The 14160-nt window shown below is 43.8% G+C and overlaps 1 long non-coding RNA gene across 1 annotated transcript in view; it reads right to left on the bottom strand.

Moving 5' to 3' along the window:
- The window catches only part of LOC138068058 (uncharacterized), a 114445-nt gene that overhangs the window by 17204 nt on the left and 83081 nt on the right, over positions 1-14160 (bottom strand). Inside the window, exon 3 of the long non-coding RNA XR_011142624.1 lies at positions 2904-3017. This is a non-coding gene — a long non-coding RNA (uncharacterized lncRNA). The remainder of the gene's footprint in view (positions 1-2903; positions 3018-14160) is intronic.

Raw genomic sequence — 14160 nt, 5'->3', positions numbered from 1 at the left:
AAATTTATGAGAGTCTACTGAGGGGCTGTACTGTCTACAGGTGTAAATATGGATTCACTCGCAGAAGGTCTGGGTCTTTTGTCCAGGAACAGGAGGTTGCACCATATAGCCTCTGAGAGGAGTGACCCAATCCATTGCTTTCATTCAAACCCTTCTTTCATTAGCAGCAAACAAGTCAAGGTTAGCATGCTAGCTATGCCCGTATTCAAACTAATTACTTCTCTGGAGAGAACTATAAAAATGTTGGTTTCAGGACTTGCCAGGATATATGCACTCCAGTGGGTCAGCTGTGGAAATATTATTTTTACCCTTGAGAGAAAAGGCAATTTTATCTGTAATCTTCTGTTATAGCATGTCCCAGCAACCTGTAAAGGAAGAAAAATTTTGCACAAGATCTCTTGCTTTGCTGAGCTGTCCTGCAAGTTGTCAGTTCTTTTGCTGATTTAGTTGAAAGAAAAATACACAGAGCAGAAAAGCATTTGTCAGTATAATGAGGAGGAAAGTAATGCATCCTGGGGGAAAGAAGGCTTTGAGTGATGTTGTCTTCACACTCTCCTGGGAAGTCAGGAAATTCATGACCCTTCCAAGCACACACATTACCTACCTAAGCTATCAGAGCATATTACAGTTGCCATCCGTTTTGTCCACTTTTTCCTTTGATCTTGTTCTTCCCACAAAGTGTGTCAGCTCCCTCTGCCATTTCTGCCTCAATTTGGATTCCCAGTTTTTGAAGTTTGGGTTGTTTTATCTTTACAAGGCACATTTATAGAATCAAATAATGATACCAAAAATCTGAAAACCCACTCAGACAGCTGGCTTATCTCCTGTGTTAGATTTCAAAGTTGTCTGCATTTTAAGGGGAAAAAAAGATCCTTGCTAAAATGTTCACAGCAGGTCCTCTGTAACCTACTTTATCTATTTCAGAGGCTTCTGGAGGAACTCGATTCCTCTGTGGATAAGGACAAGATAAACAAGGCAGGTGCGTTCCCTGTCTCCAGCATCTTGGATCCTCTCCAAGCTGTTTTCCATCCTCCCCATTCCAACAAAACAATGTTCACAAGGGTCACTGATGACGTTTTCTTGGCCAGTTCTCCACTCTCCTCCACTTTGGCCTCTGTATTTATGACACTCTTGACGTCTTGTCTCAGCATTCGTGATCCTGTCCAGTCTCCTCCTGTCCTGCTGCTCCCTCTGTTCGTTCCTCCAACATTTCCCTCTGGAGAATGCTTTCCGTATTGTGTAATTGAAAGGATCCTCCTATTGCTAAGTTGATTTACTTGGGGGGCTAGGTTAGTTTGTAATTTCTTGTTTTGAACCAAACCATTGTACTTCTAATAGTATAGTATGGAATATCAGGTTAAAGAAAACAGATACAGAATATAGCAGTACTGGATGCGGTGCCGGTCCTTTGCCTGGCCCCAAGGAGCCACCAGGTTGAACCAGACTGGCAATCAGAGGAAAAGTCCTTCAGAAGGTGAGTTACACAGTCAGTTCTCATGCGGGAATGCGGGTTTTCCACACATTGCAGGGTCCAGAGCCCCATCTTGATCAGATGAGATACCTCAAATAAAAGTGTGGCAGACAGAGCCAATTAGATAATCTTAAGGCAACTCCCAACTATCTCTAAAACTGCAAGGTAAGATAGTAGAGAAACTAGACAATAGACAGAGAGAAGCCATGCAAACAGCACAGACTCGCCTGTGGCAAGAAGTGAAAGACAGCGGTCAACAACTTCTGATTGGAAAGCATCACCTACCCAACCAACCAACATGTTGATGATGGGATAATACTGCCAACAAGGAATATTTTTTCCATTCCCTCTGACTGATTGCTGACAATCCAGGTGATGGGATTTTCACATTTTTCTGCTGCTTTTTCCTAATGGTCATTTCAAGGTTGTGGAGCAAGGCACATCTGGATTCAGATTTCAATAGCATTAGTAAGAAGGTCAGCTCTGGTCACAGTCAGCTCTAATTCCCAGTTGTAGTGGGATAGATACAGTTTTTTCCTTCATCATAAAGCACTGCAGTGGAAATATCCTGTAGGATGTAACAGTGCCTGTTACAGCATTTCTCCTCCTGATTTTTGGGAAGAGGGCCAGACAAGCACCACAATTAGTCACGCATTCCAGATGCAGCCACCATTCTCACTTGCATTCTCCTGCCTGCCCTTCTACTATGAATGAAGCTATGATCTCCACCCCAGAGAGGGTCTTTGCCTCAAAGTCACATGCTATCAATCAGTTTGCTCACAGTAATGAGGAAAGATGCTTTCCTTCCTTCCATCTTCTATTTGGACCTGCGCCTCCCCAGTGGGATCATTTTACTGGGTAAAGAAGGACAGAAATAGACTGGAAAGAAACATGTCAATACATGCAATGAAGAAGAATTATAAACAAAACATAATGAAATATCAGAAACCACATGGGAATTTGCTGGAAACCAGAGGAGAGAGGAAGAAAAGCAGCAATCATGCCTTTTACTGCTGCACATGGAGTTAGTTTTGGAAAGTTCTTTCTCCCTGCCCCATTTCTCTCCTCCTTCCCCCTGCTCTTCTATTCCCCTGGGGGAGGGGAAGATACTAAATGCAACATTGCAAAATGAATCATCTTGAAAAGGGTTTCCAGCAAGGTAGAAACCCAAGATTTTAAAATCACTGCAAGAGGCAGAAGCATCTTTGGGGAAAGTTCAAACAGCTCCTTTTGCTTGAGGACTGCTGTAAACAATATGGCAATCATTAGTTTCTCTTCCAGTTCAGGGTAGTCCATCTAATTTATGCATTATGAACAACAGACATGCACATAGGTCCAATCGCAATATTAAGGGCACCTCTCTTGCCAAGAATTATGCCACTAAAAGGCACAAATGTAAACCCATGTGAGCCTGGAAAGGGTTAATACTTACACTTCCTGAAGAGCTGTTACAGGAGGAACAGTAGCTCAGCTGGAGAACAAACTTCACTCATTGTGGAAGAGCAGGTCAGTGAAGGTCCAGGACAGGCCCCATGGGAAGCTGGGCCTGAAAAAAATGTCTGCCTTGTTCAGCTGCCCAGAGCTAACTGGACTTGCTGAAAGCCCAAGTACAGTAGAATTAATTTTGTTCTTGGTGGAGCAAGGAAACGGACTGAGCTCAGGAGGCATATATGGACTTGTTTGTTTTGCTAGGAAGAGAGGAGGTCTTTGCAGAAACTTCTCTCTCTTTCCACAGCTATCAGAAGCAGCTCTCCTCGTAACTTCTGCATCTGACACCAGGCAATATCTGCTCTGCCTCTCCTGGAAAGGGTGGATATTTTAACTGACTTGGCTTGAAGGTTGGGTGGCCTCAATATGAAAGGTGACGTGGGCTGACTAGCATACACGTGTGATGAGAGGCAGTGTCCTCTGTGCATCATGCCAGCTGAGGGTAATGAGAGAGAGCACAGGCACAGCCCAACACCCAGTCTCTCCACACAGGTTGTCAGGGCCTGCTTGGGACAAGGCTGTTCATTCCAAATGGCCTCTTGTAAAGAAAAGATCAGGAACAGTACTGTGTGACTATTCGTGCCTATGGGACGACATGCTGTCTGAGAGGCAGACAGCCCTGTTATCTGCAGTTTTGCTGACTGCACTCCTCAGTGCTTCGGTGAAAGCATCCCTGAATGCAGCTGATGAAAGTACGGCTTCAGGCCTGGCATGGAGATATACCTCCACTAAATTCTGGTGTCATGCTAACCTGGAGCAATGAGCTCCACAGCATACAAGTAATTTCATTTTTACCAGAAGCCACTTTGTAGTGCAGGGGAATATTTACTACTCTGACTCTGCTGTTGTCTGCTCGGTGACCTTAAGCAGGTGGTATTACCTTTCTCTCTCTCTTTGTTAAACAGGAATACCGATGCCGACCATTCTTGTAAAGCAATTTGTCATCTACCGATGAGAAAAAGCCAGGTGTGGACATCATTGTGTAGCAAGTATTTACTCTCATCTGCTTTAAATCTGTCCCTCCTTCATTTTCATTGAATAGCCCCTTTGTTTCTGTATTATGAAACACTGTAAGTAGACTCACAACTGCTCACAGAACTGAAAACGGATGGACACAGACTGACAGAGAGCCCCTCCTTGCAGAGTGTGACTTCCAGGGGTGAAACGCTGACTCCTTTGACCTCAGTGGGAATGCTGCCAATGAAGTGATTACTTTATTGCTGATTCACAGTAAATGATAGTAGGAAAAGCATTTCATAATATTTTCTAATCTGCTTCTTGACGGTTTAGTCATCCCAAAAGTCAGTATGAATAAGGATTACTCTTCCCTTTCAACAAATGGGCCCCTCATGTAAAACTGCATCCAGTTAACAATTCCTTCACTGTGTTTTTTTTGTTGTTGTTTTTCTGGTGAAGTTACCACCATCTGTGGCCAAACAACACACTCAAGCCTAGTAACCTTTCAGAAAAGTGACAGATGATGTCTGCTGCTCATTTCACGTATTTTTGCCCAGTACGGACCAGCATGTTGCTGAGAAAAGGAAGAAGGTGCCAAAACTGAAATAAGAAAGATAACACTGGTAAATGTCAGAGCTCCCTGGTGAGTGCAGAGGTCTCAAAGACTTGGGAATGCTGAACAGATGACTCACTGGAGAGGGTTTGCTGCACGTCCTGTTTTTGACAGATGGGATACTGACTTAGGTTATTTTATCTATGATCCTACGTTATTATGGTATTACAGTAGCATCTAGAGGCCTTAACCAAGGGTGAAGGAGATAGATAGCTTTGGGGACTGCGTATGAAGTAGTAACTATGGTACTGTGAAGCAGCAACTATGGTACAAGAGAACAGGCTGAAGGAGTTTGGTTTAATGTAAAACTTTGCAAACAGCTCTCTGCATGAATATTTTGGAGCTGCTTATAGCCAGGCTCTGGTTTACATGTGGAGCAGGGCATCACTGTTACTGAAAAGATAAGTTCTGTCATAGTTATGTGTATATACCAGTTCTTCAAGTGTAAATATACACATCCAATTTATTCTGGAGCCTGCTACATCTCCTAAACATTTGGATCCATCCTTCACACCTCAGGGCTCCAGGTCTATCATGAACAAATTTTTCCTCGGTTCCATGGCCAGATTTCAGAATCATTTCTGCGCAGGTCAATCCAAAAGCAGAAATTTTTAGCATGTCTGGCATTACAAAATATGTCAGCTTAGAAACCATACATCATTTCCAAGTGAAAAGGCAACACATTCTGTATTTAAAATGTTGCAATTACAGACTGCCTTTTCCGTATTTCCCTCTGCCTTTTCAGCCAAAGCCACTGGCTGAATGGAAAAGTGGATAAACACCTCTAAATCTCACACTATTTTTGAGTTTGCCATTCAGTGAATAAATAAGCTATGCAGCTCCAGAATGATGTTGCGATGACATTTTCCACATCTTGCTCCAGATCTCCATGTCATTCGTCCCACCACACACTAGTGTAACATACCCTACAGCAGGATGCAGAGAGTTTGGAGCCTGCTACTGCCTGTGAACTAAAACAGACCTGGAGTGAAATCCTGACCTCAGAAAACAGCAGCTTTGCCATCAACATAAGTGGGACCAGTTTATTAGCCCAGGATTTCTAACACAAGCATGAGGCTTCTATTTTTGACAGTTTTAATCCAGAAGCCCAGAGTTCACTACCCCTGCCTATGGATATGATTACGTGGATAGACAGGAATAAGCTGGACTACTCAGAGTATTTCTGCTCCGTTCCCACTTCCAAATTTGAAGCTGTCACTTGAACAGTCCTGTCCAGCCAACTAATTGTTCTTCTGTGGACAAAGTCCTGTAGCGAACACGCCCCGTAGTCTCCCATTTAACATGCTGCTGAAGGAATACAAGTTTGTCCACTTCCACCCGAATTTTTATCCAGTTGAAATAATAAATATTTTACTGGTGATTTATTGGATTTCAGTTTGTTGAAAAGATCCTCCAAACAAATGAAGCTTTAATGGCAACAAACGCCAGCCGCAGCGCATTAGAAAATATAAACAGCAGCGGAGACCATTAAACAAAACCCACTTCAGATACAGCTGAAAGAGTGCTCAACAATCTTCAACTCCTGAGGCCAGGGCCCTTGAGAGAGGGTCATAGCAAGTCCTTCACTGGAAAAAGAAATTTGGAAGTATCATGGATTTGAGTCCTCTGAAAGCTGTAGGTTGCAAGAAAGACTTTTGAAGTGATCGGTCCAGTCTTTGGGCTATTCAGGACTACAGGCCAGACTTAGATGGAGGGGCTTATTCTAAAGAGGAAGAGGCAAGTCAACCTCCCCTCTCCAATCCCTGCTTTACCCAGATGTGGCTGAACTGAGACAGACATTATCACCCTCATTGTGGTGGTCAACTAGGGAATGCATAAATTCATTTTGCATGTATCGACACGACAGGGGTGAACTCTGCCTTGCCTCGGCAAAAGCAGATATGTTCTTTTTCCTTAGGTTTATTGTCAGCACATCCCTGGTTATTGCTCTGCCCTCCCCTCAGATCTGTCAGCATAACTGATTGTGCAATTACTCATAAAGCTATGCTATCAAAACGACTAGTTCCCTTAACTACTTCTAGTAGAAGCTTTTCTGACTTGTTTTGATAGCACCAGAGTAAGGAGTGAGTACCTATGCACCTTTTGGAGATCTGAGGTTGGGGCAGGTGGAGATCAGGTGGATATGGCTGGAAGCCAGTAACTTCTTCAGTGAGCTCATCTTCAGCCAGAACAAGATGTCTCCGCAAAGCCTCACGACCAAATGACCTTTAACAAATGCTCTAGCTACAGATATCCCACCCTGCTGTCCAGGGAATAGATCTGCCTACCCTATAGACACATCCATTAATAGATCAGCTAGAAAAGCATTTAGTTCAATATATAGCAGGGGGAAAAAAAAGATCCATTAACATGAAACAAGTATTGTTGCTGTCATGGCTCATTTGGCCTCGGATTTAGGCTACATTTAGGCTAATTAGCCTAATTAGCTAATTAGCACATGGCTGCTGAAAAAGGGAAGTGTGGCAGCTTCTCTCATGTTTGTTGCCAATTCTTGCAAGATGCTGGCAGAATCAGTTGATAACTTACCCCTCCTGGTAAGATTCCTCCTGGTAAGATACCCCTCCTATTTTCCCTCACCTTGTCTCCAGTTACTGAGGATGAGGCAAGTAAAATAGCCTCCCTGTCTGATTTTCATGGCAACTTTGGGATCTGCTACCAGGCCCATCATAAAATACAAGCAGAAGACGACTTGTCTCTCTCTTTGGTAGCTATTGATTTCCCTAATATCTCCTGCAGATAACAGGCAGGTGAGACATGCCTTTGATACGATGGCACAAGGGGTATTCCAAGAAGGGGCTAAGTGTTGTAGCTGCACTGAGGAATCAGTGGATATTAGGTGATGCGCTGTCCTGCAGCAGTCTGACCAGTGCCCCCTATCCAATATACAGCTTACGGCTTGTTTGATGTTTTTGTTTCAAACTTTGAGGCTCATGGAAGGGAACAGCCAGAATGAAAATTTATCAGAACTCATCTGACCCAACAGTGGCCTTCTTGAACCTGAGCAGCAGTTTCTAGACCACAGGAAAGACCCAGTCTCACAGGATGGTTCAGCACCAACCACAAGCACAATGTCACCTACCAGGCTACCGTTCTGTACTCACTCAGTTGATGCAGAGGTGAATGACTACCAGCACACCCAGAGAGGCCCACTACTCAGGTGATCAGGCTGGACTCCCCTCTGCAGCGGTGTTACTCAGCGGAAATCTTTGGGGCAGCTCCTCAAACCATGGAGGCTAAACTAGGCCATGTGAGATACTGACAGGTTCCTGCTTGAGAGACATGACACACTCTCTTCCTTCACAGCAATTACATAAAAGTGTAAGCAGAAGGGGCCTGGAAGAGATATCCAACAGCGCACTCCCTTTTGTTAAGCTCAATCCAAGGGTGTTTACTGCTCCACAAATTCTAGGGTCTCATCAATCTACAGCTTGTTCTTAACTCTGAAATGCTACCTAGAAACAGCTTTGATGAGCGCGCAGCCGAGATTGTCACCTTTTATTTAAACACAGAAAGTAATGTGTTCCAGGGACTGGAAATCAGGATGTTTTGATTTGTGATAAAGTATAAAACATGTGTGAGCGACCAACGACATTCTGCCTGAGTCTTTCAGGAAATAAATGATTCAAGACATTCTACCATAAGAGCAAGAGTTTACTGTTAATAAACCATTGTTTACTGTCTACACAAGAGCTATGGCTACTACTTTATTCAAACACTTATATTTTGTCTACTTAATCCATTCCAAGTGACTGCAAACGACTTCCCTTTCATCAGTCATGGATGTCTGGGAAAGAACTCTGTCTTTCTGTACGAAATCCAAACTGCCTCTTGACATCCCAGCACGACTAGAACTCCTATGCACTGTTCTAGTATCACTACTCACATACTTTTTGTTATGTGTAAAAGCGGGGTCAGAGGTTTCACCTAAGACAGAGTGGTTTGGACCAGACCCTGACTCAGTTACTAGTCCCTGTTTTTTGCAAACCTCTAGTAAAAGGAGGGAGAAAAAAGAAAGTCCTTCCCTTGCATCAAAAGATTTTTCCTTCAGCAGATCATCAGCTTCTCCAAGATGTTTTAGCATGAGTGTCACCACACAGGGGAATAGCTCTTAACTCATGGCTGGTATCAAAGAGAAAAGCTCCTTAAAATACACATAGCAGCAGGCAGCTTTTTGGGCATGACAGACAGCAGATATTAAGCCATAAGATACACACTGAAAACTCTCTGTGTTAAATATCTCTCTCTAAAAGCTACATATATGCATTGTTACATAATCACAGAATCACAGAATCACAGAATCGTTTAGGTTGGAAGGGACCTCTGGAGATCATCTAGTCCAACCTCCCTGCTCAAGCAGGGTCACCTAGAGCATATTGCCCAGGATCACATCCAGACAGCTTTTGAATATCTCCAGCGAAGGAGGCTCCACTACCTCTCTGGGCAACCTGTTCCAATGCTCAGTCATCCTCACAGTGAAGAAGTTTTTTCTCAGGTTCAGATGGAACTTCCTGTGGTTCAGTTTCTGCCCGTTGCCTCTTGTCCTCTCGCTGGGCACCACGGAGAAGAGACTGGCCTCATCCTCTTGACACTCCCCCTTCAGATACTTGTACACGTTGATGAGATCCCCTCTCAATCTTCTCTTCTCCAGGCTGAACAGGTCCAGCTCTCTCAGCCTTTCTTCAGAGGAGAGATGCTCCAGTCCCCTCAGCATCTTTGTAGCACTCCGCTGGACTCTCTCCAGGAGTGCCATGTCTCTCTTGTACTGGGGAGCCCAGAACCAGACACAGTACTCCAGGTGAGGCCTCCTCAGCAGGGCTGAGGAGAGGGGCAGGATCACCTCCCTCGACCTGCTGGCAACACTCTGCCTAATGCACCCCAGGACACCATTGTCCTTCTTGGCCACAAGGGCACACTGCTGGCTCATGTTTAACTTGTTGTCCACCAGCACTCCCAGGTCCTTCTCGGCAGAGCTACTTTCCAGCAGGTCAACTCCCAGCCTGTACTGGTGCATGGGATTATTCCTGCCTAGGTGCAGGACCTTGCACTTGCCTTTGTTGAACTTCAGGAGGTTCCTCTCCGCCCACCTCTGCAGCCTGTCCAGGTCCCTCTGAAGGGCAGCACAGTCTTCTGGTGTGTTAGCCTCTCCCCCCAGTTTAGTATCATCAGCAAACTTGCTGAGGGTGCACTCTGTCCCTTCCTCCAGGTCATTGATGAATATATTGAACAAGACTCGAGCCAGGACTGACCCCTGGGGGACACCACTAGCCACAGGCCTCCAACTTGACTCTGCGCCATTCACCACAACCCTCGGAGCTCGGCCATCCAGCCAGTTCTCAAGCCACCTCACTGTCCACTCATCTAGCCCACACTTCCTGAGCTTACCTAGGAGGATGTGATGGGAGACAGTGTCAAAAGCCTTGCTGAGGTCCAGGCATAAAACTAATGGCATAAAACTATCCAGCTGACTGCATTCTCAGTCTAAAATTACCAGTGGCTGATGTTGAAAAGCATCTCTGTGGCCCACCCAGACAGTGGAGGAGAAGACAACAGAGCATGGCTCCACCAGGCTCATGTGTGAGAGCTGCAGTCCCTTTACCGTGTACGCACAGTAACTGGGACACATTCTTGAAGCTCCAGCCTTCCTGTATATGCCCCAAGCACAGCAGACATCTATTGCCTGCTCCTTTCCCAGCTCTGAAGACAGCCAGCAGATTTCCTAGACATCTTTCCTGAGTTCTTGACAGGAGGCCGACCTTCTGGAAATTGGCCCTTGCCAGTACAGCTCATGCAGCCTTCTGTTCATGCCTGAGCTCACAGATGGAGACCCCAAACTAAGCCTATGCACTGACTGCATGGTTCAGACAGATACCAAGTATCTGGAAAACACCAAGTTTCTTTAAAAAAAATTCACAAAGGCCACAACAATCTACAACAAAAAGCTAGTTCTACTTCAACCTGTGATCTCATCATAAAGAGGCTCGACTGCACTGGAAAAAGTCATAATCCAGTTGATTGTAAACTGCAGACTGTATACTCAAAATCAGATTATTTCATCATTTACAAAATGCAATCACTAAGTCATTATCATAAGCACTATGCTGTGTTGTGTACTGAAAGACATTATAATTAATCTGCAGTAGGCCATAATTGCTTCAGAAATGAAGTGTGTCAGGAACACAAAGTGGTCAAGTGTGGATTTTCAAGAGATTATGCAAAGATTGCTGGAGGGTAAAAACCATTTCTTTGTTTTCTTATAGTTCTGTGCCTTTTAAATTGATTTTTAACTGAAAATCAGGGCTGGATTCAGGTTAAGGAGAAGGCAGCAAGTGAGGAGGATGAGCTAGTACTCAAATGGGCTAATAAAAATAATCGTTGATAATAGCAGGGGAGAAAAACAATACAAAAGAGAATCTAAATATATTCACTGAGGAGGACATAGACATAACGAGAAATAACTCAAGTTCCTACAGTGAGCAGTCCCACAGTGGTAAAGGGCCTGATTCAAAGCCTGTTGAAATCAGAATCTTTCCACTGACTTTGTCATCTGTAACTTCATGACAAACAAAATCTTTCCCATTTGAGATAGTCTGCCACAAAATCTTTTCTGATTCTTTATACATTTTTCCACTGTTTTTAATAAAGCAATTTTCTCACATTACATTAATATAAAAAAAAAAAGAAAAGAGAAATCCTTCATAAATACACAATCAAGCCTGAGGTAATTTTCCTAAAATAATTTTTTTAAATAAACTGCTCTGTACAAACTTCAGTCACTTCAAAATGTGCTTTGAAACTGAAGACTGTGGAAAAGTTAAAGAAGTGATTGTGATAAATAGTTCCATATGATTTATTGAATATAATATCCTTCCTTCCCCCTACAACAGAATGCTGTTTCAGATCTTGGGGCCTGGACTTTTTGCTTGCTAAGAGATGTATGCTAAGGTTTAACAGGATTTTTATATACTGAAGAACTTCCTCCAGTTCCTAAACAACCTATACCTATTCAGCATCGGCAGTACTCTCTTAAACAGAAATGTCCTTTAGGATGGAATTGAACTCAATTGATGGAGTTGTACAAAAGTGACTTAAAATCACGTACAGGATGATTCCTATAAAATATTTCAAATGTTCCTCATCCCTGTCAGAGCAGGAAGGAGGCCCATTTTTAGGTAGGCTGTGTCAACACCCAAAGGTTTATTGGACGCTCTATTAAGTTCCTCAGAATTTTTTCCTGGGGTCTGAAGGAGAACAGAAGTTGTCACTACCTCACAGAAGCAACAATTTATACAAGGTAATATAACAGAAGGTGGAGAGGTTTTGCTGGTAAGATTATGGAGTACTGCCCTTTGATAGCAGCTCTGAGAAATGAGACAGCTTCCCCTTTTTTAGAAGAGGTCACACAAGGCAATTCAGTATATTGCATTAGGTTTTAGAAATATGTTATCTGGAAAGACTTGATGTGTAAAAAATTCCAGAGCTAGACACCTTTTCAGCTTTTCTGCTTATCTTTATTGCACCAGTTACCTTGCAAAGCACTCAGAAAAACTCTCTCAATAAGCTAGCACAAACTCTGTTTTAACTCATGCATACACACTTCACATTGGCCATGCAGGATTAGTGCTTTCTTTAAATGTATTGATGTAAACTAGCCAGATCTGATCCAGGTTTAAACAGGTAGAGGAGCATCCACATGCAAAGCCTCAAATGTAACCATCTTATATCTTTTGCTAGACCAGTACAACATTGTGAGTACAGAACTGCCTTCAAGACATCCAGAGCAGGAACCCAAACTTTGTGCTTGGCTACTGCTAGTCACATTAGAAAGGACCAATCATCTTTGTAGACTAGAGTGTAAGAACTTCAGACTTACTTATTCTATTATTATTATATTACTGACTTTATTTAGGACACATGCATACCACCATAGGCCTGACCTCTATTGTTTGGATGCACAGCAGCTTGAGGCCAGAAGTTGCATACCTTGGTAGGCTGAAATCAGGCTCGTGCTAATCCACCCTTTTTCACAGTGATGGATATGGCCGGCATCTCCAACCCTCATCAGGCAGGATGCAGAGAGGAACAGGCAGATCTGTCTGTACCCATCCGTGCAGATGTGAACTCAGACGCCTTCAGAGTGCTTGGAAGCACGTAAACGGTGTCTATTTCCAAAACCCGTAGCAGGGAAATGGCTGGGCTGAGCTCTAAACAGGAAACAAAGTTCTTCACCCTCAAGTGGCTAAAGAAAAATATCATCCAGAAGCAGCAATAATGTTCCTGTTTACATGCAGCCAGAGTAGGCCAGAAGTTCAGGTGAGAACACATGAAAGCCCCAAATGCAAAATACTGACACTAAATAGAATGGGGCAACTGAGGTCCAGGTTCTCCTTGAACAGCAGGGCCTATATCCATGCAGTAGGATCTTGCCAAAGGTGTGAATACTGGGCCTTTAGGAAGCTCCCAAAGGCAAAGTGAGATGACAGGGAAAGATACTGTAAATGTTCAACCTAAAACCTCCAGAAACAAGACTAGCAAGAAAAACCCTTTTGTAAGAAGAAAACATAGGGTAAAGATTCATTTGGATGGGGGACAGAACTCCATTCTCCCACTATGTCTCACATTTCTGCAAAAGCACATAAATGTCCCTACATGTCCCAGGAGATGCCGTACTTTTCCGCTAAACACTCTTTCAGCTGAAAATGGAGGCGAGCAGGAGGTGGACAGTACTGATCAGAGAGGTGAGGAAGAAGCCAGCGGAGTATGAATATGTGAGACTCGCTCACGTTTTGTTTTCTTCTGTTCGTTATAGGAAAGAAAAGTTGTGTTTGGGTGGGCTAAGAGCCCTCCACTCACACAATGTCGAAATAATAAATCATGGCAGCCTTGGAGAGCCACCTGTGATTTGTAAGCATGAAAAGCCCTCTTTCCTCTGTGGAAAAAATCTTCTAGTTTGCCCTCCCGCCTTAATCTCAACCCAGCACAGGTTTCTTGGGAAGGGTCTCACAACCCATAGAGCTCTCGCTGGGCAGAAAAGCCAGCAGGTCTGTGAGAAAATGTGCTGACCTACTCAAGTCTGGTCCTGCTTGGATGATGTAGTTTTAGTCTCACCTCCACATACACTTTGCCTCCTGACTATTATACCACTAGATCTGGCTTTGGCTAGACCCAAATTCCCATCATGATTCAGTACATGCAAGGAATGTCTCATCTTTTGGCACGCTAGTTCTGCTTCACTGACTAAAATGGGCTGCCTTACAGCCGGCAGGCAATCATTATCATGTACCTCCTTGGCACCTTTTAACCATGTCTGCTTTTCATGTCTCTATTTCCTCCCAAGATTTTCCAGTAGGGACTTTGAAAAGCCCTATTGCTCAGGACACAGCATGGAGAAGGGGGAAGAGGAAGATGTTCAGTGATCCCATCATGGGCAAACACACGTACACTTTAGACACTGGTTTCTGTAATTGCTCCACTGCTTCCCTCTCCTCTGGAAAGGGGTCCCCATGTTGATTTATAAGTTAAGGAACCAAATGCCTGCTGCAGACCTGGTGGCTAAAGAGGCCAGCCCCCAGAGTAGTCTTGCACGGCTACATATGGCAAGCAGAGTTTCACA

The sequence above is a fragment of the Struthio camelus genome, chromosome 8, assembly GCF_040807025.1.
Source record: "Struthio camelus isolate bStrCam1 chromosome 8, bStrCam1.hap1, whole genome shotgun sequence".
NCBI classification, from domain to species: domain Eukaryota; kingdom Metazoa; phylum Chordata; class Aves; order Struthioniformes; family Struthionidae; genus Struthio; species Struthio camelus.
Note: the sequence above shows the minus strand (reverse complement) of the source record. Positions and strands in the feature narration are given on the sequence as shown.